This window comes from Typopeltis vanoorti, chromosome 18, assembly GCF_054136105.1.
Source record: "Typopeltis vanoorti isolate ZY-2024b chromosome 18, IOZ_Tvanoo_1.0, whole genome shotgun sequence".
Lineage (NCBI taxonomy): Eukaryota > Metazoa > Arthropoda > Arachnida > Uropygi > Thelyphonidae > Typopeltis > Typopeltis vanoorti.
The window spans coordinates 42322892-42350095 of NC_143566.1; the positions used below are offsets into that span (position 1 = coordinate 42322892).

Here is a 27204-nt window from a genome sequence, read left to right on the forward strand (position 1 = left end):
TTATGCAAGAAAAAGGTACTAAATCTGGGAAAAAAAAAAAGTACTAGAGTTTTATGTAACATTTTATGTAAATAATGTAACATTAAAAAACGTTTAATTTCCTTGATCAAAAAGCTCTGGAAAAACTTTTATTGGGATTATATTGATCAAGTGTATATAATAAACAGCTAAGTTATACCAACTAGTTTCACCAACTAAGTCTGTTGGCATCTTCAGGGTACATAACTGATGTAAGGCACTAAAAAGTAAAAAACTGTTACAAACTAAAATCAACCGATTCCAAAATATTAAACAAAGAACAGAGCGAGTACAATACATTCATAGAGCGTGGATGATATCAATTGTTGTTATTTAGGAACGTTCTATAGTTGGCACTATAATTCAGTTCTGGCGAGTTGAAGGATCTGATAAGGGTCTTCCAGATCACGGGCAAGATTAGTCCTTGGTTCCTGTTAAGGTTTTGTGGACAGCGGGCAACTGTTGTGGCCTCCTTAAAAATTCGGGAGCGGAAGTCCTGCTCCATGTAAGGAATTGTGCTTCTTTCCCACTCTATGGTATGGTTCGTTCTTGAGAAATGAAAAGCTAACCCCGATTTTTCTTCTCTGTTATTATTGACGTCGCCTATGTGTTCTTTTTGCCTAATTTCAAGGCTCTTTGAAGTTTGGCCGATGTAATTCAAGCCGCACGAGCATGGTATGTTATAAACTCCAACATATTTGGAGAAAGGATGGCTATTTTTTGGAGATCTTAAGAATTGTCTAATCGTTTCTGTGGGTTTAAAGGCCACTCTTATTTTATGTGGTCTAAGGAGTCTAGCAGTCTTATTGGAAACTGTCCCTAAGTATGGAATGACGATGGTAGAAATATAACGTACATCATCTTGTTGTCTTTGTCGGGGTTCAGAGAAAAGTATCTTGTGGACGAGTCTTCGAGGAAATCCATTCATAGTAAGGTTGGTGAATATCAAGGATAGTTCTTCCTGGAGGTCTTGTTGATCTGTTGTAAGGAGAGGCACGGTTCTTCAACATGTGTACAATACTAAGTTTCTGAAAAATGTGGTGTGAGGAAGTGAAATATAAATAACGTCCTGTATTGGTAGGTTTGCGGTAAACTGAGAGGTTGATACCACCATTCGGAAGCTTCTTAATTAAAGTGTCCAGAAATGATAATTGGTTATCTTCTTCAAGTTCTAGAGTGAATTTGATTGTGTGGTGTAGAGAGTTGATTTTCTTAAGGAAGTCGAACAGGTCCTTTTTTGTGTGGTTCCAAACGATAAAGATATCATCCACGTATCTCCACCATACTGTGGATTTAGGGTCTGTTTGAGTTAAGATTTTACTTTCAAAAGCCTCCATAAAGAGGACTAATAAAGTGATATCATCCACGCTCTATGAATGTATTATTCGCGCTCTGTTCTTTGTTTAATATTTTGGAATTGGTTGATTTTAGTTTGTAACAGTTTTTTACTTTTTAGTGCCTTACATCAGCTATGTACCCTGAAGATGCCAACAGACTTAGTTGGTGAAACTAGTTGGTATAGCTTAGCTGTTTATTATATACACTTGATCGATATAATCCCAATAAAAGTTTTTCCAATGTAACATTAAATTTTCAGTTATTCAATATGCTATTTACATATATACAGGGGTTTCCACTCACAAGCAAAACACTGGAAGTATTCATTCATTATTTTTAGCAGATTTTGCTCAATTAATTAACTCTTCAGAAATAGTAAAATGTGTAGTTGATGAATGTTTCAATTTTTCTTTTCTCAAAAGGAGTTCATTCATCAAGGGAGTTTGTAGTTGATTTCTTATTTTATCCTTATTTATTGTCACTGCCGAAAATATTCTTTCAGTTGCTGCTGATGAATGAGAAAGGCACAGTACAGCAAGTCTTCCACTCTAGCCTCTAGATATATATATTCTATGTCTAAAAACTGATCATTGTCGGCTGGATTTATCTTTTTAAGTGATGTTTGTAACATATTGAGATTTCATGGAATATTTCATGATCATTTTCATTTTATCTCCTACTAATGAAATTAGAAGATGAAGACGATATTCAGTGCCTTGGTAATCTAAATTTCAATTCCATTGTGTGTGCTAAGTTTTAAATGTGGAGCAAACTTTTTACATAATGGGGTCCAAATTATGCTGTGTATCAATGAAAGGTGGTTACTCATATTAAAATATTTATTTTTCCACTTATTTTCATTGTTGTAATGATCTTATAACGTGCGAGAAGTGCTTGAATCGTGAAGAATGTATTTTCACGGCTAATGCCATTCGGATTGCGTGAGTATGGGATCGGGGAGGGGGAGAGAAGGTTAGCGAACAGTGAGAGGGCGGAGGAAAAAATAGGAATCATGCTTGTGTCACTGAATGTGACACAAGCATGTGAAGAAGAGAAAAATGTTAAACTCATATGTCTAAGTCTCATGTTGTTGTCATTGTTATTATTCGGAAGGAAGAAAGTCCTAGATCTGTTGGTGAACGTACTAGAACACTAAAAATTTATAAAAAGTACTAGATCTAGTACGAAAGCACTAGTGGTGGTCACACTGGTATAAACAAGTTAATTTAGCCTCTAACAGGTTAATGAGAGAGAGTAGTCTCTAAATTTAGTGTATTGCACATATATATTTTTCTTAATTTCAGTCTTGGAAAAAATATTCTTTTCCAATATTTTGCAACTCAATCTGAATGAGTTGAAAAATAAATATAGAATCTGATATATTAATGCAGCTTATTATATATTTGAGTATTCACACACTCTCAAAAGGTGATACGTTAAATTTACCCGAAAATGAAAGGTGCGATGAAACTACAAATAACTGCGTTAAATTAATTAATAATTTGCTACATTTGCTAAGAAAAGTTCTGTAGCCTCTTGGGGGTATTTATAAAGATCAGTTGATAGGATTTTCGCCGTTTGTGTTGCATAAATGTGTGGGAATGGCTTTATCCTTGCATGAACGTACAAGGAAATTGCTCCTATCCTTGACCAGGCTATTTTATTTAAATCTCAGCTCTGGCAGAGTTCCAAGAGAATTGAAGGAAGCCATAATAATTCCATTGCATAAAGGTGGATCTAAAACGGACATTTAAAATTACAGACATGTTACTATCTCATCCTGTTAGAGGTGGTTTAGATTTTAGAAAAAGTCGGGAAAAGCTGGAATTTAAGAATGGATAGATAATAATTTGATACTTTCAAGAGGATAGCATGGTTTCTTAAGGGAGAGCTTGCCTTGGTAATTTACTTTGTTTTTATAATGAAGTAACACTAGAGTGGATAAAAAGGCAATACCTATACTGTTATACTATTGGACTTTGCGAAAGCATTTGACAGGATGCTGCACGGGAATCTGCTCAGTAAGCTGAAGCTAAAAAGGAAAATATTGTATTAATGATATGGATAAGTAGGTGGTTATCAGACAGGCATCGAATGCCTGTCTGATAACTGGAGAAGAGTCAAAGATCAGAAAGATGACCAAGTGGTGCTTCACAGGGATCTTTTCGTGGTTAATTGCTGTTTAATATGTGTATTAATGATATTGGAGATAATTTGATGGGTGGTATCCACAGTTGTTTGCTGATGATGCTAAGTCAAGAAAGGCATTAGTACATGAAGGTGATGTAACGATCCTGAAAGATAAGTTGAATAACATTTTGAACAAATGATAATAGTTTTTATTTTTCGGTTGCAAAATGAAAATGGTTTTGCTTTTGCTGTTGCAAAATGTAAAATCATACACTTCGGATTGAAACATTTTCATAAAGTGTATGTCTATTCTTTTCATGGGGTTTCACTGCTGGTATTGATGAGGTCAGTATCTGGGAGTTATGGCTGACAGGAAATGAAGTTCAGTGGCCGTATTTCGAAAGCAAAACAGCACAGAAGATTGCTTGGATGCTCAAGAATACGCTAACTAGTAGAGACAGAGAAGTCATTATTGCTTTTTAATAAGGCATTGATATGTCCGCATCAACCAGACTATTGTGCTCAGATTTGTCGCCTGGATTTCTTGGGAATGTGGAGGTTGTTGACAGTATTCAGAGGCCGGTAACCAGGAGATGGTTTCGGAACTACGGAATATTCGGAATGATGACAGATTGCAGATTCTGGGTTGGTAAAACAAAATGGGCAGATAGAGATCATGATTGAAAGTTGAGTAGCGTAGCAGTTAATGAAAATGTGTGGTTTAGATTTTTTTTTTATTGACAACGAGTGTGGCAAATGAGTTGAATAGTAGTGTTTCGTCGGTGAATCAGTTTTAGGAGAGGTGTGATAAGTATTGTGTGAATAATGGTAAGTTTGTGCCTCGCGAGATGAGATTATGGATGCATTGTGGGAGGTACGATAGATATATTGTGAATAATGTTTGTGGAGCCTCTTGCAGCTAACCTTTGGATTCCATGGGGAGTCCAAATAATAACAATAATAGTTTATTCCTATTATTATTCCAGATGATTGGAGTAAAGCCTGTGTAGCTCTCTGCAAATGGTGTTTACCTCCATAGCGTTAGATTCTAGTTGCTGGCCAGAATAAACGTTTCTTGGCCTATTTTTCAGCCTCTTCTCAAGTTAACTGACTTAACACTGCACTTAGGGTTTTCTCCAGCAACTTCGGTTATGAATCCCGTAATTCAACAGAATCTGCAGTAGAACTCATGTTATTTCAGAAAAATATATATTCTTGTCTGAAATAAATAATATATATATATATATATATATTCTTGTTAGGAGTTTTAAAGCCACGAGATGGCGGCAATTGTCTTCCGTATCTCCCTCCCGATGGTTCTGAATCCATTGGTCACTTTGAGCTCTACTATCGTTGACGGCTAAGAGTGGAGCAGTGCTACCTACCGGTCTTAAAAGAAAGAGAGAGAGAGAGAGGGGGGGGGATTTAGGGCTAAAAGAGGTGCTCTTACTTCTTTTGGAAATAAAAGGCGTTAGAGGATTTATTTTTATTAAAAAAAAACACAACATTAAAATGAATGATAGCATTTTTCTAGTATTGGTTTACAAAATGACTAGGTAAAGCCAAGACAAGTGTCTTCACAACACTCAACCTAAATGTTAAAATATTTTCTTCATCGATTTTTCAGTCTTTGATGTTATCTTTGGTAGCTAAAGTTACTAACAGTACTCAAAGTGTAGTCTACGATCCACTAGTGGGCCAGGAGAGAATTTTGTTAGTAATTTTTTTTTATCTTAGTTTGTAAATTTTTAGATACAGCTTAGAATGCGATACACTGTGTTCAAAATCATAATAATTAAAAAAGTATTTTTACATAATTCGCTTAATGTCAGTACAATCATATGCATAATATTTTGCCACATGTTATAATTTAATTCTGATAAACGATGAAATTAAATTCGCTTTTGCGGCACTCATAAAATGCCATCATTAAGCTGTATGTTACCTTATGAACAAGTTTAGAACTGTGTATAAGGGTATTTTGCTTTTGCGTAAAATAGCTATAAAAGTGTGCAGAAAGGAGATATGAACAGAAGTTATTTAAAATGCAAATAATAATAATAATAATAATAATAATAATAATAATAATAATAATAATAATAATAATAATAATAATAATAATAATAATAATAAATAGATATTTAGCGGAACTTTATATGATTGCTTAAAAGAGGTATCATATCATTTCTTCCCCGCTTTCACTTCATCCCCTGTCTGGTTTAAATGCTAGAAACATGTCAACAGCTCATCTTCTGTGGCGGTGTACCCAACCCGACAGACGGTCAAAGATACACAAGGTCAGTAGGCTTAGCTGTTGTTGGAATTGGCCAGTTGTAAAAGAAAGCCACCGGCAGGGATGTCTAAGTGCCGATCAAAGGTCTCTGTCTGTTTATAGAGCAGCTCATTATCTTTATTGACGGAAATGGACCAGCCAACAACAGAGCCGTAAGAGTATCTTCATTCTAACCTCAAGGTCGAATTATGAAGGAGAACTCACGTGAGCATGACGAGACATCGTTGCCTTTTTTATTCTTTCATTAATAACCTCAGAATTAATGCATAGGTTATGTGAAGAGGCGCACTGTTCTTAGAGTATAGTCAAGTCACTCTGTGCATGTGTTTCAGAAAAAAAAATCCAGTCTAAAATGTTGAGTTATGTTTTATTTTTTTTTAAGAGTGAATTTCTGTAAGGACAAGGATATTTTACTGATCACACACACACACACACACACACACACACACACACACACACACACACACACACACACACACACACACACACACACACACACACACACACACACACACACACACACACACACACACACACACACACACACCAGGCTGATCAAAAATATATATAAAAAAGTGGACTATATTGGTCCACATTGTTATTATTATTGCAATTTTATCAATTGAGATTCAAGGAATGACTGTTCTCGCAGCTATTGTGGAGATGAAGATATTTGTCCCAGCATGAAATCTACGAATTGATACCAAGAGTATTCAAGACCTTTAATTCTGAGCCGATGAAAAATACTTTATTCAAACGCAAAGTTTTTTTGAAATCTATAACCATCTCGATGCTTGAGGAAGTTTGGGGGAGAAAGTATGTTCGTAATGCTTTTGCATCTACTGAACAGTATAGGAGAATAGTATTGTCGTGTAGAAACACAACCTTTGAAAAATTTCAGAAGAAAACACCTTTAGATTAACCTTGACCTCGGGAAATACTTCCAAACCATCGATGATTTCTTCTCAGGATACAATGGCTGACTCAAGTTTCACCACCTGTAGCAATGTGGTCAAGGAAATCATTTCCTAAAGCACATATCTTTGAAGAGTTTAAAGAGACCATCATGTGCTTTGTGATCCTATTTAAAATGCACAAATGCATTATGAATATTATCGTGCACTACTAATGCCTCTGATCGATGTGATCTGTTGAGGTGTAGGAAGAAGGGGGGTGGGGAGGGACAAATGCTCTTTTGGGAATATTTTTCGCTATTTTCATAACGGGAAAGATTTTTCTTTTTCCTCTTGTTCTTATTTTTACTACTAATAATAGTATTTTTTTTTTTAATTTCAACGTTGGGTATAACAACTGGTATAAAACTTGCAGGTCGATAATATACAACTTCGAATCGGAGTTACAGTGGGTCGAAATTTTCATCTAATGATTCATCTAAATACAAGCTATTTGTGCGATGCCTTGGCTTATGAATCACTCTCGTAACTGTTAACTCAATCAGGAAAGAACTAGTAGTATCCTAGTGAAATTGATGTTTGTGATCCTTCCAATCAAACTTCAAAAGAGAGAAAGAGAGAGAGAGAGGGGGGGGGGGGGATCTCAACGCCGCGAGTGCTTATTTTGAAACTCATTACCATCCATCATTATTATCTTATTATTATCTTTTAGAGTACTCCTTAAAAATATTTCTTAACGAGGTAAAGAGAATACCACTACATTTTCCTTACACAGTTCTAATAGATTGACCAACCAACCTTAAGTGTATGGGTCCAACATATATAGGCAGGGCTGATATATATATAGAGAGTATTTAACCTTTTACCTTGGGTATAATAAAAGTTAAAGATACCAAGCTATTTTAAACCTGGTTTTACTCCATTTCCCAAGTAAGCAAACAGATAAATAAGTCAAGTTTGCACCTGTAAGTGTTGCAAGTCTAGCTGATCCTGTACGTAGTGCAAGACCAAGGCAACTCATGGTAAAAGTAGAATAAGCTCTGATCACTAATCTTAATATTTACCCTTAATGCAAAGCACCATCTCCTGGAGAAGATGTATGATGCTTTGTATTAAAGGCAAGGGGCCACTACCCAGACCAGTTTCGACCTTTATTTAGGTCTCATCAGTAGGAGCCAGGCTAGAAATACCAAGATTTTAGTAATACAGAGCTTATAAGTTTACCAGAACAAGTTACCATAAGGTGTTTTAACCTTATTAAATAAAAATCTCAAGAGGAGATATAAATGTAGAAAGTATTTAACATTGTTTAAAATTATTAACTGACTTAAACACCGAGAAAAAATATAAGAGATTTAATAAGGTTTCACTACTAGTTTCATCGGAAATGAGACTTCGTCAGGTGAATACAGTATCATGGAGAAAACAACATCTTAAAAATATATTGTACTTCAAACAAACACAGAGTTTAGAATAAGTAGTAGTTCTGTTTGAAAGTGAGATCGAGCGTTAGTTCTGGCGTGAAGCACTTTGCATGTGAATGATATCATGAGTATGCCAAAACTGGATTACAGCGCTATGTGAATTGGGCAGGCTGTAACCGAGATTGCTGTTTAGATGGGTAGGGTCGAGAGCTATTTCTTTGGATTCCAAGATAGGTCTTTCTAATTCATAGGAGCATTTATGGATGTTTGAAGTTAAGTTCCAGTCTATTTGATGTTGTCGTCCTTCAACATTGGTATTGGCAGAGAATAAAACGTTATTTTAATGAAGTATAGTCTCTGGGAAAAATCCCATTAATATTTTAATATTAATGTTATTTTAATATTTCTTTCTAATTCATTGAAGCATTTATGGATGTTTGAAGTTAAGTTGCAGTCTATTTGATGTTCGTCCTTCAATATTGATATTGGCAGAGAATAAAACGTGGCTGGATAGGGCACTAGCACAGGTTCTGTTATAAGAAATGTCAGGTTGGTATTCTTCTAGGCCATAGGTGGCGAACCTATGGCACGCGTGCCAGAGGTGGCACGTCCGAGAATTTTGTTGGCACGTCAACGATTTACAGGCGATATCCTTTTATACGCTTATAAATTATTTAACATTTTTTTAATTGTTACAATACGTACAAGTTAAATTTTGTTTTACACCAGAGAGCAGCTATGAAGATGCGCATATGATTGGTGCGGTATTAACAAAAGGTCGCTCGACCCAAAGGCAACCTACAATTGTTGAGTTGAAATGATAATTCTTTCCAACAAAGTAATAGTTGTGTTTGAAAGTGAGACCGAGCATTAGTTCTGGCGTGAAGCAATTTGCATGTGAATGATATCATGAGTATGCCAAAACTGGATTACAGTGCTACATGAATCAGGCTGGCTATAACTGAAATTGCTGTTCCATAACATTTGAAACTGTCATAACAACATTCACTATATATTTCTTAGTTTTAACACATTCACGACGGGGTGTCGTTTATCGTTCTGATGGAACTTCTCTTTATCGGTGGACTCAACTCACAAACTTTCAACCTTTGGTTGAATTTTATTGCTGTTTGTTTGCGTTTGAGCTGGCACAGGATCTCACACATGCATTATATGGCATATATCAATTCATGGTAGAATTTTATTTGAAGTTAGCCTTTGTGATCTCTCATAATGACATCGAGAATTTCAAATGCAATAAAACAAACACTTATTTCATTTAATTGAAAAATTGGACAAGAGTTTTTAGATAGACACTGTGTTTCCGGTGCAACATATGGATTTGCTTAAGTCTATTCAGCATAGTTTCTCTGAGAGGGGACATGTGATTCATTAGTTAGCACCATTTTTACTCCAGCTGTCTCTAATTGCACTCTTTCTTGAGAAATATATTACATAGACTGCAAAAGCCTCCATACCTTAATCAGGGATACAATAAAACTACTTATTTTTCTTGCACCTATGGCTGTTGGGGAGAGTGTGTTGTTAACGAGCGAGTTACTATCGCCTCGACGTTAACATGTTTAAACATTTTTCGTGTGCAAGGCATATGCAACAATTTTTAATGTCTATTTTCATAAAATAAAATCAGGGGTACCAGTTATACGCGAGGGCCAGTTATTTCCGAGTAAATATGGTAAGCGTTTTACTGCTTACCATATTTTACCAAATCGACATCCTTCTGCTGCTTCCCTTGCTCAGCTAACTTTAATGGTGAGTATGTATAAATATTTTTTTTCACTAGTTTTTTTTTTCAAACCAACACAATGAAAATCAATTTAATAATACAATAATCAATTTTACACTGAATAATAATAATAATAATTATTATTATTATTATTATTACGTAACACCTCCAGGGAGTCCAAGGACTCATTGAAAGAGGGCACCTACTCTACCTCTGTCTCCACACTCAATCCACCAACTGCAACGAACTGCTATGAACGATCACAAACATCCATGCCCACGGCAGGATTCGAACCCTCAGCCTTTTGGCTCGAGAGCAGATACACTGACCGCTCGGCCAACCAGGCCAGGAATAACATTATAAATTTATATATAAATGAACATTATAAATAAAAGAAAATGTTATTTATAAAATTATAAATAATTATTTATAAAATATTATAAATAAATATCAGAAAAAAAAATCAGCTAACGCCTTTTTATTCCCGTATATACAGGGAGTAGGGCGAGGCGTTTCTAGCCCTATCTAACTTTTGGAGACCGAGTGAGCAGTTCAATCTCCATTGGTACCCAATGAGAGGTAGCTGGCCCAAGGCTATCACTAATTAAGAGGCACGCAGTGAAGAGTGACGGCTCAACAAGTGCCGCCATCTCGTGGTCCCTAACCCTAACAATCGTATTTAATGTCTGAAATAATGTGGGTTCTACAGTCGATTTTCTTGAGTTTTACGGGACAAAAAAACCGAGTTTCCGGGAGAAAAAAAAACCTGTTTGCCCGTGCCAGAGATCGATTAACTCGGGAATCGGTCGAAAAAAGGCTTAGAAAAATTTCCTCTAGTCGCCGACTAGACTCGAAATCAAGTCTTCCTTCGTGTGACCAAGCGCCACGGTGTGAAAAAATTTATATATAAATAAATATTATAAATAAAATAAAATATTATTTATAAAATTATGAATAATTATTTATAAAATATTATAAATAAATATGTATATTATATATATATAAGAAGTCCGAAAAAAACTGTCTGGGCAAAAAAGGAGTCCTACCTAACATGTCACCTGAGATGCGTTTGCAGTATGCTGAGGCACGAAAAGCTGCTGCTAAGGGAGTAAAGGCAGCAAAGTAGAAGGCTTGGGAATCTTTTGGAGAAAGATTAGACTCATCCTATGCAAATGCAAACAATGTATTCTGGCAGACCATCCGCCACCTTCGAGGAGGTAATCGTGCACAGCAAGGGCAATTAAGGCCTCTGATGGTGCACTTTTAACAACCGAGAAGGATATCCTCCACAGATGGAGGGAATACTTTGAGAGCCGTCTTAACCCAGGTGGAAGTAGTTGTGGACATCCAAGAGGTGCAGATCGGGGCAATGACTAGTCTCACAGCAGAAGAGGTCCATTTAGCAATAAAATCGCTAAAATCGGGCAAGGCCTGGCGATGATGAAATTCGGCCCGAAATGCTAAAAGCCTTAAATCGAGACGGTGTTCTCTGGCTGACTCGAATGTGTCAGGCTGCTTGGATATCTAGGTGAGCACCAAAGCAATGGCAGACAGGCATAATAATACCAGTCTTTAAGAAGGGAGACCAGAAGGATTGCAGTAACTATCGTGGCATCTCTCTGCTCAGCCTGTCTGGAAAAGGTATGCTAAGTGCTTGGAAAGACGGTGCAGGAGCATAGTTGAATCAAAGTTCCAGGAAGAACAATGTGGCTTTCGTCCTGGTAGAAGCACAACTGACCAAATCTTCACTTTAAGGTAAGTCTTTGAGAAATCTTGAGAATATGCCAAGAATGTCTACACATGTTTTGTGGACTTGGAGAAGGCATATGACTGGGTTCCTCGGTATAAGCTTTGGCAAGTAGTACAGGAGTATGGAGTGAATGGTCAACTATTAGCTACCATCAAGTCCCTGTATGAATGCACAGAGTTTTGTGTCAGGGTAAACAGCACAAAGTCTGAACCTTTCAGAGTCTCCATTGGCCTCTGTCAAGGGTGTGTTCTGTCACCCCTCCTTTTCATAATATTTATGGACTGGATTGATAGGCACAGCTGAGGCAGTGAGTGTGTCAGAATTGGAAGATGTAGCATTGGACGTCTGCTTTTTGCAGATGACCTAGTTCTGCTTAGCTCTTCCACAGATGACATCCAGCGGACTCTGGATAGGTTTATAGCTGTTTGTGCAGATGCCGGAATGAAGATCAGTGTGGCCAAAACTGAAACATGTGGTTTCAAGACAACCATCCCAGTGCACTCTAAATTTAAGTGAAGTCTCAATGAGGCAGGTGGAGAAGTTTAAATACCTTTGGTCCATATTCACGAATGATGGAAAATGGGACGTAGAGCTAGATACTCGAATTGGCTTAGAAAGCTCAATATTGTGGGAGCTTGGCCGTTCGGTAGTATTGAAACAGGAGTTAAGCCAGAAGGCAAAGCTGGCTGTCTTCAATACAGTCTATGTCCCAATCCTCACCTATGGTCATAAGAGTTGGGTAATGACGAAAGAATGCGGACACTAATCCAAGCGGCTGAAATGAGGTTCCTTCAAGGGGTTGCGGGGCTGACAAAACTCGACAGAGTCAGAAGCTCTGCAATTCGGGAAACCCTCAATACTCAACCGCTACTTCTCCGTGTTGAGAGATCACGGTTACGTTGGTACTGGCACCTGGTCAGAATGTCACAAGAGAGGCTCAGGTGTTCTGGTGGGAGGCCATGTGGAAAGCCAAGGACTCGCTGGATAGATTATATCCAAAACCTTGGGTGGACACGTTTGGGGATCCCACCAGAATACTTGAGCTTGGTGGCAGAGGATCGTGACCATTGGAAGTTCCTCTTGCAGCTGTTGCCCCCGCAACCCAATTAGGAAGAGTGGGCCTTGAAGATGTATGTATGTATGTATGTATATTATAAATAAATATAAATTAATTAAGTTAGATTTATTTATAATATACATACATACATATTGGGCCTTGAAGATGTATGTATGTATATTATAAATAAATATAAATTAATTAAGTTAGATTAATTTTCTATTAATTTTTGCCCAATTAAAAACTGCCCAGCACGTCAGCAAATCGATTGGTAAAATTTTGACATGCTCCGGCACGTCAGAAACTCGATTTGTAAATTTTTGGCATGCACACATAAAAAGGTTCGCCACCACTGTTCTAGAAGAAGAAGAGAGATGAGCTTTTTCTGTCTGGCCATATAATGGTTTGCTGCAATTGTAAATGATTTTGTATACTCCTGGGTACTGAAGAAGGTTGTGTTTTACATTAGGTTGACTGAGGCAAGATCAGTATTTTGGAAAGGTAGATAAATATGTTTTAACATAAAATTTCTTCAGGATTTTCGCCAGCTTAGGGGGAAAGAGAACTTATATACGGTAAGGAGATATAGGCTGTGGGGTTTGAAGTATCTTCGTTACTATGTTGATCACGTATACTAAGATATTTTAGGAGAGTAAGTTATTTAAGAAGTTCCATTTGTGGTAACTAAGTTCTTGTTGAAGTTCCTCTTCTTCTGACAACAAGGATCTTGTCCGATGAGCTAGTGTGGAAATAATTCCTAATTTTTGAGAGGAATAGTGGTGAGACGAAGCATTTAGGTATCTATCGGTGTGTGTGTTGGCTTTCTATAGATAGAAATCTTGAGACCATCCGGTGTTCTAGTAAGTTTTATATCTAGTAAAGCCAAAACACCATTAACTTCTGGTTCCGATGTGAAATTTATATTTTGATGAAAATTGTTTAAATGATCCAGGAAGGTTTGTAAGTTTTCTGGTCCATGCTCCCAGATTAGGACTTTGTCGTTCATGTAACACAGCCAGATTTTGAGGAAATGGCTTTTTCCTCAAAATCTTCCAGAAAAATGTTGGCTAGTACCGGAGACAACGCTAGTACCGGAGACTACCCATTGCCAAACCTGTGTTCACCCAGTAGCCATGTAATTCATCCTTCCTGGGTGTTGACCAATTTTTTATTTTTTAGCTTGCTTTTGAACCATTTCAGTTGTTATTTTCAGTTGGTTCATTTTTTGTTCTTGAGATTTGTTCATAATTTGTTCAATCCATTTTGCCTTGTTATTGTGCCTCTTAGGGTTGTCCCATAGGTTTTTCCAAAACTTTAGTGTATTTTCTTTGTCTCTGGTATTTATATTTTCTTTAAGGTTATCATTCCTGCAGCAATCAATTTTCTTGTAAAACTGGTGCTGATTTGCCCGAAACATCGAATTTTGCTTGTACTGTTCAATGCCTGCACTGTATCTTCTTATTTTAGCTGCAACTGCAACTATTTTTTGCTTCACTTCCTCTAATACCTCATCAATAGGTCGTGTTCCAGTATTATATCTCTTTATGGGGTTATTTCGGATTTTTGTGTTTTTCAGCTTCCTTTCCCTTAAGGTTTTTCAAATTGCTCACGTCTGCTCTGAGTTTAAGAATTTTATTCTCCAGTCGATGCTTCCATTTTGGTTCCTGAGCCATACTGCTCTTGGATTCACTAATCTTATATCCTAATTCAGATGTTACGACGTAGGCTATTGAGTACATAAGTTGATTTTTGCCCAATAGTTCCAGTAGGAATATCACTTGCAGCTTTATTGGCCTCTTGTAGGAGTTCCTTCAGTTTTTGTTGAGGTACTTGTATCAATACTGGAAGCGTAACTCGTTCCTGGTTGCTGTTCATTTGCTCGATAATTTTTCGTGCGAGTTCTTGTTCCTTATCTGATAGCTTCTTTTCAACTATTTGTATATTTTCAAAATTTTCAGCATTCTGCATGTTGGAATCTGGTTCTACTTCATTCATATTCTTGGTCACTTCAGGGTCAGTATGGTCTCCTTTTACAGCTTGAGGTTTCAGTGCTTCCAGCTCAAGTTCACTAAATACCTTGATTTGATAATGAAGCTGCGTTGCTGCGTCCGCCTTTCGAATGAAATTTAAGAATTTGGGTGTCGTTCAAGCCAAAGTTGGAACATTTGTTTCTGAAATCCCCTAACTGATGGGTTTGAACTGTAGAAGCACTGCATGATTTGTCTATTTTCAGCCATGCTCCACTTTTTTTTTGTAAATACTTTCGAGTTCTGTGGATCTTGCTCCTGTAGCCCATTTGTCACGGCTGTCCAGGAAGCTTAACATCCAGTGCGGTCCTTGGTAACCTGCGCGTCGACCGATGCGGTATAGACTTCTGATTTGTCTTCACCATTTTTAACTGGGGGTAGGCAGGTGCATGAGATAAAAAAATAGGTAAATAGCACAGAATCACCCCTAGCCCTCGAATACTCTAATAGAATTGGGGGGAAGGAGCAAGGTGAAAAGAAATACAGAGGTAAAGAAGAGTAAAGGACCAGTCTACAGATAATATAACAGGTGTATATTACATGAAGTAAGGTGTGGTCCAGCTTCAGGTGCCTCGTGTTCGCCATGTCCCTATATATATATATATATATTTTGACAATTCATTTTAACTCGGTTGGAATATTATAAAATAAGCTCGGTAATAGTCATTAAACTTATTTTATATATATATATATTATTATTACAATGCCACCCTTGTAAATAAGTTGCTCCAAAGCATGCGCTTGCTTTTCTGTTGGCTTGAACTAGCATGTCCATAACCTTAGTAGCTTCGTCCTAACTAAACACAGCAAAAGGATACATTTTTATTGTATTCAGTAGGGCATCTGCTTTAAAAGCATATATACATGCAAGTACACATATAAGAGTGTTATGTACATCTTATCAAGAGTACGTTGCAAATATTAATAAAATAATTGTCTCATTAATATGCATTGTTAAAACTGGTGTTTTGCTAAACCTCGTTTATAAACTCAAATCGATTTTTTTTCTTTCTTTTATTTATTTTCTTTTTTTAAATATCTTATGACGTGTATGTTTCGAATAACATAAAACTCAACTCTGACATAAAACAGCTCTTTCTTTTGAAAGAACCTTTCATGTAACTAGATTATGAGTAAAGTACATTTAAACTGCTGAACCAGAAAAATTGATAATGGAATTGAAACTTTAGTCTCCAAATCTAATAGGCAATGCTATTGGTTTCTGTATGAATACAGTAGCAAGGAGGCAACAGAGGAGGTACGAGACAGTTCAAATTTCTGCTATTTCAGCCTATTAATAATGGATGACTAGGCCACATTCTCTCTCAGTGACTTGTTGAAAGTTGACTAATGGTTCTCTGAAATGCTCGTAGAATACTTTGCTTTGGAGTCCCAGATCCCTACAAGAAAAAAAAAATTTTTTTTTTCTCTTGACATGATATATCAAGATGTTTTCAAAGAATATCGATTGAAAATATACCCCTCCTTATAGTTCTGTAAGAACACAAAGGTGATTTTAATAACTATTGATATTAACAAAATTTAACATGAACTATATGTTTATAATAGTAATAAGGATGGTTTTATGAATTCATTTCAGTACAGTGCAGTGTTGGTACTTGCTTGAAAATTTTCCAGATATTAACGGTATTTAATATCTGGAAAATATCTTAATATCTGTAAGATATTAACGGTATTTAATATATTTCACCTGAAAAGTGAAAAAATAAAAATAAAAAAGGTATCGTAGCATGCAGATAACAAGTGAATCAACATGCATATATCAAAAAATACTCGTCATTGGAAAAGAAAAATCAAAAAACATTAACGAACTTAATAACCAATATACAGTATGTGCATGAATTTCAAAACTTTGAGAAAACTGATGAATTTCTTGTTTGCTGTGATCATCAATATTTATTTGAGGGTAAACATTTTTTTTTCTTTACAATTTTTCTTTCTTTCTTTCTTTCTGAGATAATTTTCATTTGAAATAAGAATAAATAATTATTTATTTGTATTGGAAAGAATATCTAATATAATAATTGTGTTATATATATATATATATATATATATATATATATATATATATATATATATATATATATATATATATATATATATATATATATATATATATATATATGAAGAATTAAATGACTAGAACCGTGATTTAAGTAAAAAGGTTTTAATATAAACACACTACTAGTTTCGGCCTGTAACAGCCTTCTTCAGGTGACATTATAAAAGAAAAAAACACTAAACACTGAGGGTTAAAAGACTATGAACAACACAGACAGTCTTTATACATAATTAGCATGAAAACGTATTCATCAAGAAGAGAACGGGCTCTATGTCCCAAGGTGGAAATTATTCTTGATGACCCAAATGAACTGCTTACGGAAATAAACCATCTAAAAACTTCTTTCGAAGTTAATGGATATTCCAAGAAAATCATTGACAAATTCCTTCTTAATCCTCCTAGACATCACTCAGAAGAAACAAATAGATTCAAAGGCAATATATCTATTCCTTACATAAGTACTGTTTCACACAAATTAACAAAAGTTCTAAGAAAATACAATATCAGAACCTTGTTCACTCCACTTCCAAAGATCCGTTCCTTAATTAGCCACCCAAAAACCTTGTCATCATCAACTCAAATACCCTGGCGTATATAAAATATTATGTGACTGCGATATTCCTTATTTCGGGCAGACAGACAAATCCGTCGAAATGCGTATGGAAGAACACATGAGCGACATTACTTACAAGAGACAGCGAGCGAGTGCATTATCAAGTCATATCCTTTTCTCGGCTAATCCTAATGATGATAACCAAAGTCACAAAGTCTGCTGGGAAAAATCTACTAACATCTTCCGTTGCAGTGACGAAATAGAGAGAAAATTGTGGAATCTAGAGAAATCATCTTCAATCCTATTCATCTAAATAACAACTTAAGCTACAACCTCCCAGATAGTCATTCAGCTGTAATCATGTACTAGCGTTCACGTGATGCAGCAAGCACGCACTCTCCCAACAATGCAACAAACGAAAGAACAGCTTCAAACACAACTACAACGTTTTCATGCTAATTATGTATAAAGACTGTCTGTGTTGTTCATAGTCTTTTAACCCTCAATGTTTAGTGTTTTTTCTTTTATAATGTCACCTTTATATTAAAACCTTTTTTACTTAAATCTCGGTTCTAGTCATTTAATTCTTCATAAAACTATGTATATATATATATATATATATATATATATATATATATATCCCTACTGTGATATAAATGTCGGGCTGGCAGGACAACAGTCAATTGGGACTAACGGAAATGAGTTTTACACAGTTGAACTATGTAAAAACCATAATTCAACTTGTTTTGAAATGTCACATGGAGAAAAATCACGTGGATTACACGTAAACACCAGTGGCAAATCATACACTATGAACATCAGCGCGAATGTTAAATCAGAAGAATAAGAAGAAAAAAAACTGTCTTTTTCACTTTATTTAATTTGTTATTTAATTTTCTTTTTCACTTTATTTAATTTGTTATTTAATTTTCTTTTTCACTTTATTTAATTTGTTAGATTCAGTAAATCCAATTTGTTAATAATATTATAGTCAAATAAAAGGTAACATAGAAATTTACAAAGTATATATTACAGAGAACCATTCATTTGAAATAATAAGAAATAACTATTTATTTGTTGTGCTGGCAAAAGAAATTTCTAAAAGATAACGCTACCGCGAGTTCAAAACCTTGTTTGTCGCATATCCGTTACTTAAAATTACAAATGTTAAAGAAAAAAATAAATAAAATAAATAAATTTCAGTTACAGAAATAGGTTAAGAGCACAAGGACATTTTATTTATTTATTTATTTTGCTCAGTTATTCTGTTAGAATATGTAGTTAAACTGAATTTTAAAAGTAAATAGAGAAAATAACCAATCAATTTGGAAAAAAAAAAATCATTTCACTTGTCAGAATTTCGTACTCTAACAGCACTCTGAATTCCAAACAGGAAATAACACATATACTCAACAAAACGGCGCATAGGCTTTCCCACCAAGCTTGGGAGAACATAGCATGAGCAACTGTGGGAAGGAATTAATATTAGAGAACCAATCGGATAGTAATCTAAATTAAGTAGTCAACTAGATTTTCTGGTCATTTACAGAAATATCTTTCAACTCCTATGTTTTGTGTGTTTTTGTGCTGTGAATATATGTTAGCCCCAGTAACCTATAATGAAAAAAGAGTCAACTGCATTTCAGATCTTGTGTTTGTGTGTGTTGTGCTGAAATCAGCAATTATGTGTTAAAATCAGCAATTTGGAATATTCAGAGGAAAGAATTGTAAGTTAATCTTTTTTTCTTTTTTTTTTAAACTTAAACATAACAAGTGATTTGTAATTACAATAACCGCTGGTCGTATGTTTGGGTAAGCGCAATTCTAATACTGGATAGTTTTTTTTTTTTTTCATAACGCTGCTGCCATATCTAAGAATTTTAAGAACTCTACTCTAAGAATTCCTACCCTTTAATAGGAAAGAAATACCCCAAAATGTATTGGAAAATTAGTACAGCCATCTATAGACAACCAAAGACAAAACATGATGACAATGACGGATGTGTGTCACTCTGGGAAAATTCCAAGATATCTTATCTCAAAAACATCGCCCACAATTCCATAGGCAAACCAAAACACCATGTGATCACAGAGAGACATATGTTCCCCAGAAATTTCCAAACACATAACGTCACGATTCCTTATCTCGAAAACATCACCCACAATGCTTTACGCAAACCAAACACACCATGTGATGTCCGTGACAGAAGGGGGAACCCCCAGCGAAATTCCAAACATTATCTTATCACTATTCATCACCCATAATGACATACATAAACCATTTACTTATCTACAACTCATAACAATACCCATCCAAGACACTGACGTCGCTTCTCCGATTCACCCTACCCTTATTTTGTTCATAGTATCCCACCAATCACGACACGAATCCGTATCCACTAATAATATCTTCCTTTTCCATTCAAAATAATAACGTCACTTATTTACAACTAACAATTACGTCACTTTTCTACATTTGATAATAACAAACATTCACATCACGATTCCTTATCTTATCTTGATCTTGATCTGGTCAGAAGTGTCCCACCAATCACGACACCAATCCTTATCTCTACTATTACCCATAATTCCGTACGCGAACCAAAACACAAGAACTGAAGCCATTGGCGCATATGCCCCCAGGGAAATTCCAAACATTCCAAACCCATGACGTCACACACACAATGACGTCATCATCTCAACAACCAATCACGTCACGATTCCTTATCTTATCTTGATCTTGATCTGGTCAGAAGTGGCTGGTATACTACTGATGCTCATAGGTTGGAAAAGACCTGGATCCAAATCCTGTCTAGGACAAGAACCTTTATAACAGCTTTATATTTGACAATGAGTTAACTGATCTCATATGGTAGTTGTAGGGTTTTCCTCCTGCAAAACAGATAATATAGGCAAGAAGAACACACTAATGAGGATATGAACTTCTGACCAGACATGTCTGGTCAGAAGAGCCTCAGTCGTTCCACAGCTGTTTTACCTGAAGGGACTAGGTGATATCTCTTCGGTGACGTGGTCGCGGAAAGTATAACGTAAAGGTCGTGGGGGGGGGGGAAGCGGGATGTATTCCTGGGAGAGTGGAAAGGGAAAATACAGCAACGCCTTCGTTCCACGCGTGCGTGGGGATGGGACAGGGGAGGATTAAGCTGGCTGGGAGCCCCTAAAATGTGTTTATATATATATATATATATATATATATGCTTCAAAGAGAGAACTAGAACTTCACGATAACAACAAATTAAGCACACATAATATGTGAATTAATATTTTTATTTCAAAACATTGCAATAAATTTTTCTTTATAATAAAGCAGGCATAAAATATATAAAAAATAGAAAAATGAAAATTACAACAAAATAATAAATATTTTAAGGAAAAAAAAGAAAAATATATTTAATTTGGACTAAAAAGTTAAACAAATTGTCCTCGATTTTTTCTCTAGTATAGGGGTTCTCAAAGGATGTCACTGATAGTGACGAAGCGCGGCATTGTAGTTCATGTCTATACACGTTTGTCAACCCTTCCCTACCTGAGAGACGAACCTACCCGAACAGCTAATCGCATTCTATCTATTCTAAGTCACTGATTACTCAGTAAAATGTTTACAATTTTATAAGATTTATTAAATTGTTTAGTTAACTTTTTGTTTATCGATATATGCAATTTATAAATACAAAATTTAATGTGTGTGTGTGTATTTTATTTTATTCCCATTGTTATACTGCTGTAACTATATATCTACCCTATATATATAAAATAATAAGCTTTTTTTTAAAACGTTTTGAAACTGAGTGGCTACCCTGAGTGTCGAGTCTTCAAAATTCGAATCATCAGAATTCAAGGCGAACCGGCCTACCAGTCCGGTAGGCCGGTTCGCCTACGACGCCCCCCTCCCCCAGTCCGAAACTCGGGGGCTGGGTGTCGTAGGCGCGAGGGGTGGAGCCCCCCCCCCCTCTTTTGAAGACTCGACACTCAGGCTAGCCCCTGAGTGTCGAATCTTCAAAATTCGAGTCATCAGAATTCAAGGAGAACCGGCCTACCAGTCCGGAACACGGGGATTGGGCGCCGGGGGGGAGGCGTATACCCCTAGTATTTATATGTTATCTATATATATATATAAGGGGATACGCCAGTTACATAAACATTCCCAGGGGGTACGTGAAGCATAAAAGGTTGAGAATTACTGCTCTATCAAATTGATCAATTATTTTCGAAGTATCGATATTATTTAATACTTCTTGTTCCGTATACAACAGCGCGATACTGTTTAACATTTCTTCTAACATCGTACTTTTTAGGTAGTTTTTTACTCTTTTTAAAGCAGAGAAGGATCTTTCTCTCGATGAATTGGAAATACGAATAGTCAAAAAAAAGAAAACTTTTTAAAATAATTTCTACAATTGGAAAATTTGATAACATTTCTCTTGCAACCTGGCATACTTGTGCGGCAGTATTGAATCTTCTCTATCTTCTTTTAAAAAATAGTGGAAACTGTTCCAATTCATCATCAAAATGCGTAATATCTATATCATTCTTAGATTTTTAATTTTTCCACATAGTTCTTTTTTTTTCTTTTTTTTTGTTGATTAGGCAAGCTTAAATCAAAGAATATTTTAAAATTGTCTATATTATATTTATATGTTTTATTTTTAAAATATACTGCTGTCACAAATAACATTAAAAGAATTAAAAATGAAATATTCTCACGATGAAAATGAATGAATTTCTTCATTACTTTCATCAAAAAAAAAAAAAGCTTGCATTTTTTGTGGCCTACGTATTTGATGATATTCCTCAAAAGTTAAAAATGTCATATCAGTTGCTTCTTTTTCTACATTAAAAAATTCAGCACGGAAATTAAATTTTAAATCCTTTAAATTCCAGATCCTTTAAATAATGTACATTCAAATTGACTGCAGTGATTTGCTGGTAGCATTCACTCTCTGTAAAATAGTGTTAATTTCTTTAACAAAGATGTAGCTTCCACTAGTTATTCCCCCCCCCCCCCCATTTGAAACGCAGATGCCGGATAAGGCGTATTTTATGTGGTTATAACCACTTTTAAATGCAGGTATACGGCATCTGCCCTCGCCGACCATCTAGTGTCAGATACTTTTTTTTTTTTTTTTAAAACTGTTAAAGCATTTTCACATTTGTCCAGCTTTCTACACAAAATTTGCCAGCGATGAATGGCTGCAGAAAATACAAATAATTTTTGCACAAACATAAAATATTGGAGTGCAGTACTACAACTTCCTGCAGCAAAATTGCCGACTAAATTTACAGAGTGACTAGGCAAGGGATGTAGCCCGCACTCGCACTCTTTAATGCGTGCCTGTAATCATGAGTACTTTCCCGACATGTTTGCAGTGGTGTCATATATTTGTCCTCGACAAAGTTTAATATCTATACATAAATTTGTTAAACCATTTGATTTAACTCGATGAGTCTAAGGACTCCATAGAGCAGCCCATACTAATATCTTATAAGAAGTATCAGTTGATCCATATGTGAAACATCAGGTGTAGAGTCGAGTATAAGACTAATAATTTGCAGATATAATTTCTTCTACTATAAGTGCTGTTCACTAATGATGCCTATGAATTCATTGCAAATATTGTGTGACAAATAATTACTATTTCCTCGTCCTCGATTACCGTATTTTTGTAAATGTAATTCCAAAAAAATGTCATATTCACTTAGGTATTCTAAGCATGCCAAGTAGTTTTCTTTTCTATTTGAGTTTTGATCTTCGTCATGACCTCTAAATGCTAATCCCAATTTGGTGTAATTTTATAGTTGATATTATTATTCTTCTCAACACTTCTTTCCAATAACCCTCTTCATGTTCTCTCTGCTGCAATAAATTAGTATCGATTCTGTTTAAAGTTGAAGATCTTTTTATATAAAATACGCATAGATGACATGTTCTTATGAAAGTTCATTGCCGGACAAGGTTGTAGACTCAGGGCCGATCCGAGAGTATCTGATGCCCCTAGGCAAAGAAAATTTAGGCGCCCCAATACATTCTCTCTCTCTATATATATTTTGTCCTACTCACACAAACATAAGCCCCGAAGTCTTATCGACCCTAGGCGATTGCTAATGATAAAATCGGCCCGAGTTGTAGTAATAGCTTCCCAGTTTTGGAAACCACTAATTAATTTGGATTTCGATGTGGAAAACATTTTGCAAGGGTAGCAATATACACACTTGCTCGTTTCTAAAAATAAAAGCCAATTTCTCTCTTCTTTAATTCCATTTGTTTTTATATGGTAAAAATGATCGTACGAAACACCTTTGTTATACATTTGATCCCTATCCTTACAGACCAATTTTAAAGTTTCTATCTTTCCAATATTTTTTGGTTTGTTTACAAGTATGATCAATCATTGCATCAGATAATACTGTAGTCCAAAGAGCTATATCATTATTTATGCAAGGCTCTAATTTGATAAATTCTCTTGAACTATCTTCGGGTTTTACAAAATCATCTTCTGTGGTATTTTTAAATTTTTCATTTTTGACATTTTCTTCATTATAGGAGACCGTTTCAGTTTCACATTTATCTTTGTCTGCTTCTCTGGATAGCTTTTTGATGATACGGTTGTATGATGAAGATGGATATGGCTCATCTCTATTGACGACGAGAAATCTATGCATAAAAGTTTTCTGGGCTTCAAAAATTTCTTGGATTGATCTTAATTTTTTTCTTTTTTCTGCTCCGGATTGATATCGTTACATCTTTTCGCCCTACAAGAAATAATGATTTGTTTTGTGTTTTTAAATTTTTAATATGTGAATTTTATCTTTTTCAGGCATGAATGAAATTGTTAAAAATATAAAATAATCAATAGTTATTAAAATAAAGAGCCAAAAGGCTCGACTCTTTATTTTAATAACTAGATTAACCAGAGAGTTTGTGGGAATATATTCCTCGGCATCCCCGAGTTGCCTTAGTGTGGACTACTTAAAAGACATAGGCGCTGCCCAGGCATCTATATATTCGCCTTTTTTAATAATTTTACGCACCAACCGAGAGTTCGCTTACGAAAAATATATTTCTGACATTTCAAGTTTCTTAGTACTGAACGAGAGTTTCTGCGCTCTTAAGATTTCTGCTTGGTCTCTGAAGAGAACCGACTATCTCGAAACAGCTGTCAGGCCGTGAAACCTTATCAAAAATGGACTAATAAAAGGCGAATATATAGACGCCTGGGCAGCGTCTATGTCTTTTAAGTAGTCCACACTAAGACAATACGTATTCCCGCAAGCTCTCTGAGTAACTTACGAAACTTTCATAGTTTCTACATTCGGCTTTGAAATAACGCTGGATCTAATATCCACTTTGCTTATGTAATCAATAGTTGTAAATAATAATAATAGTAGTAGTAAAAATAAACAAATAAAATAAAACAAATACATAATCAAGCTCATACTTTGTCAAATATTATTTTTATATTATAATTAAAAAATTAATAAAATGAATCACAAAAAATCGGAAAGAAATAATAATTTTTTTAAAAAAATCAGTTTACCTCTGTGTTTAATTTGATAGCCAACTGGCTTCGACCGGGAAATGATGAAGGTTGAACTGGTTTGCAGCATGCCTTTACCGTCTTGTCATATTGCCTCTTACTAGCCTGTTTCACTAAGTCCTGGCTCTGGTAAAGTCCCAAGGAAGCGGAAGGAGGAGAATTAGTTCCATTGCATAAAGGAGGCCTCAAAACTTATAAGGGTTTGTGGGAAGAGTGAGGATTCGATGCTAGTGCATCAAAGACAAAATTCAGGAAATAATGAATAACAGTATGAGGGGGAAGAGGACAGCATGGTTATGTGAAAGATGGTTCATGCCCTGGTAATTTACGTACTTTTTATAATACAGTAATGACTGGTTTGGTTAAAGGGAATGACCACACAATGGTACTGCTTGATTTTGGGAAGTGTTATACAAGATACCCCAGGGATTTCTATTGCACAAATTGGAATGGGGATGGTTATGACGATGGTGATATGGATATGAGGGCAGATGAGAAACAGATAACAAAAAAAAAGTAGTATTATATGGAAGACTAGAATTCAGGAGAAAGAAGATGACTATTGGTGTGTTGTTGCAAGGCTCTGTGCTCAGCCACTGCTGTTTAATTTGTATATAAATAATACAGGAAATTCTTTGAATGGAAATGCAATTATCTGCTGATGATACAGAATTGGGTAGCATAGTAGGCAGTGGTGAATTCTCCATGCTTGCTGCGCAAGCTCATTAATTGAGAAAGAAGTAATATTTATTTGTTAATAAATGCATGCATTTATAAGCATTCCATTTAGGTTTTATTTTTGTAGACAGAAGACGTTTTAAGATTGCGCGGCAATAATTGAGCTTTGCGTTTGTATCGAAGGCCGACGCTACTCAAGTTACCTTGGCTTGCTCGGTTGTGGAAGCATCCTCGCTTCAGCACTGTAATTTCATGCGCGCGCATAGCCATTTCCGCTCCCTCCACGTCATCTCACTCTGTTTGCTTAAACATGGGACATACGCAGTCAAAGTAGCTCTAGCCAGTGAGCATCAGCCAGCCTTTGCAAGTGTGCGTGTTGCTTGGGAAAATTAAATTACAACCAACTTTTTATGACGATGTTATTGACCAGTTCATAAAGAAGAACCGTAGGGTAGAATTTGTATTCAAGTAGCTAAATTGAAAAAGATAGAATAGCATTTGTAAAATAAATGTTGTATTTGTATAATTAAATGTACATAAATTTCTAAATACAGGTAGCTCTAGTAAAACGCGGTCTCAAATTGTAGTAACCCTTTCTTTTCACGTTTTTCACTGCGCGACTTAAAAATCAAATTTTATCTTCGTTAAATTTGTGTCAGCCTGTATCCCGCATGTAATTATAAGTAGCGAATTTATATTAGGGGAAATACCTTTTAGCACGCATGTACCTCAATTTTTTTGAAGTAGATGGGGAGAAAATGGAAGCAGTTAACAATTTTGTGTTCCTAGGATCCCGAATTGATAAAGATGGTTAATTGTACCGAAGAAGTTAGATTATTATTACTCGGGAAAAAAACAATGACAAATTTAAGCAAGATCTTTAAAGATAAAGATATTAGCCTCACAACAAAAATCAGAATCGTGAAAGCAATGATATTCCCTGTGGTGCTGTATGGATGTGAAAGTTGGACCCTGAGAAAGAGTGAAAGAAGGAAGATAGATGTATATACCATGGACTGCAAAGCAAACCAATAAATCAGTGATAGACAAAATAAAGCCAGATTGCTCCCTTGAAGCTATGATCATCAAGCAAAAATTGTCATACTTCGGACATATTATGCGAGCAAATGACAGTCTGGAGAAGATGATGATGCTTGCTAAAGTTGATGGAAGCAGGAGAAGAGGAAGACCAAGAATTAGATGGGTGGATGGAGTTAAAGCAACTGGAGTGCGTTTGGAGGTTCTGAAAGACATGGTCAGGAACAGATCGGAATGGAGAGTGTATGTTCGTGGAGTCGCCGGGAGTCGGAAACGACTCGACGGATCATAACACACCTCAATTGTTTACCGTATAAAACGTTTATTGTTGAAAATTGCCCTCGTTTCTGCCAGGAAAGTGCATTAAAAATCATAAGTGTGTTCATCTCAAGCTGAGCACTTTATTTTCTGGTAAGTTACATACAACATGTAATGCTTGCTTTTTTGTGTAAAAAATTATTTTTATAGCAATGGCCACAAACTGCAACGAAAGGGAAAAACCAACATTGAAAACAAAATTAATTTCTCTCGAAGAAAAATATTCAAAATCTTGGATCGGTTGAAAATTTATTGCTGGGTCAACGATAAGTGCAAAGCG

At 35.6% G+C, this 27204-nt stretch overlaps 1 protein-coding gene across 3 annotated transcripts in view; it reads right to left on the reverse strand.

Moving 5' to 3' along the window:
- Positions 1 to 15761: 15761 nt before the first annotated feature.
- The window catches only part of LOC150096616 (ranBP-type and C3HC4-type zinc finger-containing protein 1-like), a 333124-nt gene continuing 321681 nt past the window's right edge, over positions 15762 to 27204 (reverse strand). Inside the window, exons 11-12 of one of the 3 annotated variants that reach the window (XR_016549851.1) lie at positions 24891 to 25016; positions 15762 to 16098 (exon numbers count right to left, since the gene is read on the reverse strand). The gene's annotated coding sequence lies outside the window, so the exon portion shown is untranslated. Of the gene's footprint in view, positions 16099 to 22121; positions 24106 to 24890; positions 25017 to 27204 lie in introns of those variants that run through there. The other 2 variants (XM_090408566.1, XM_090408567.1) reach the window with 2 other exon arrangements.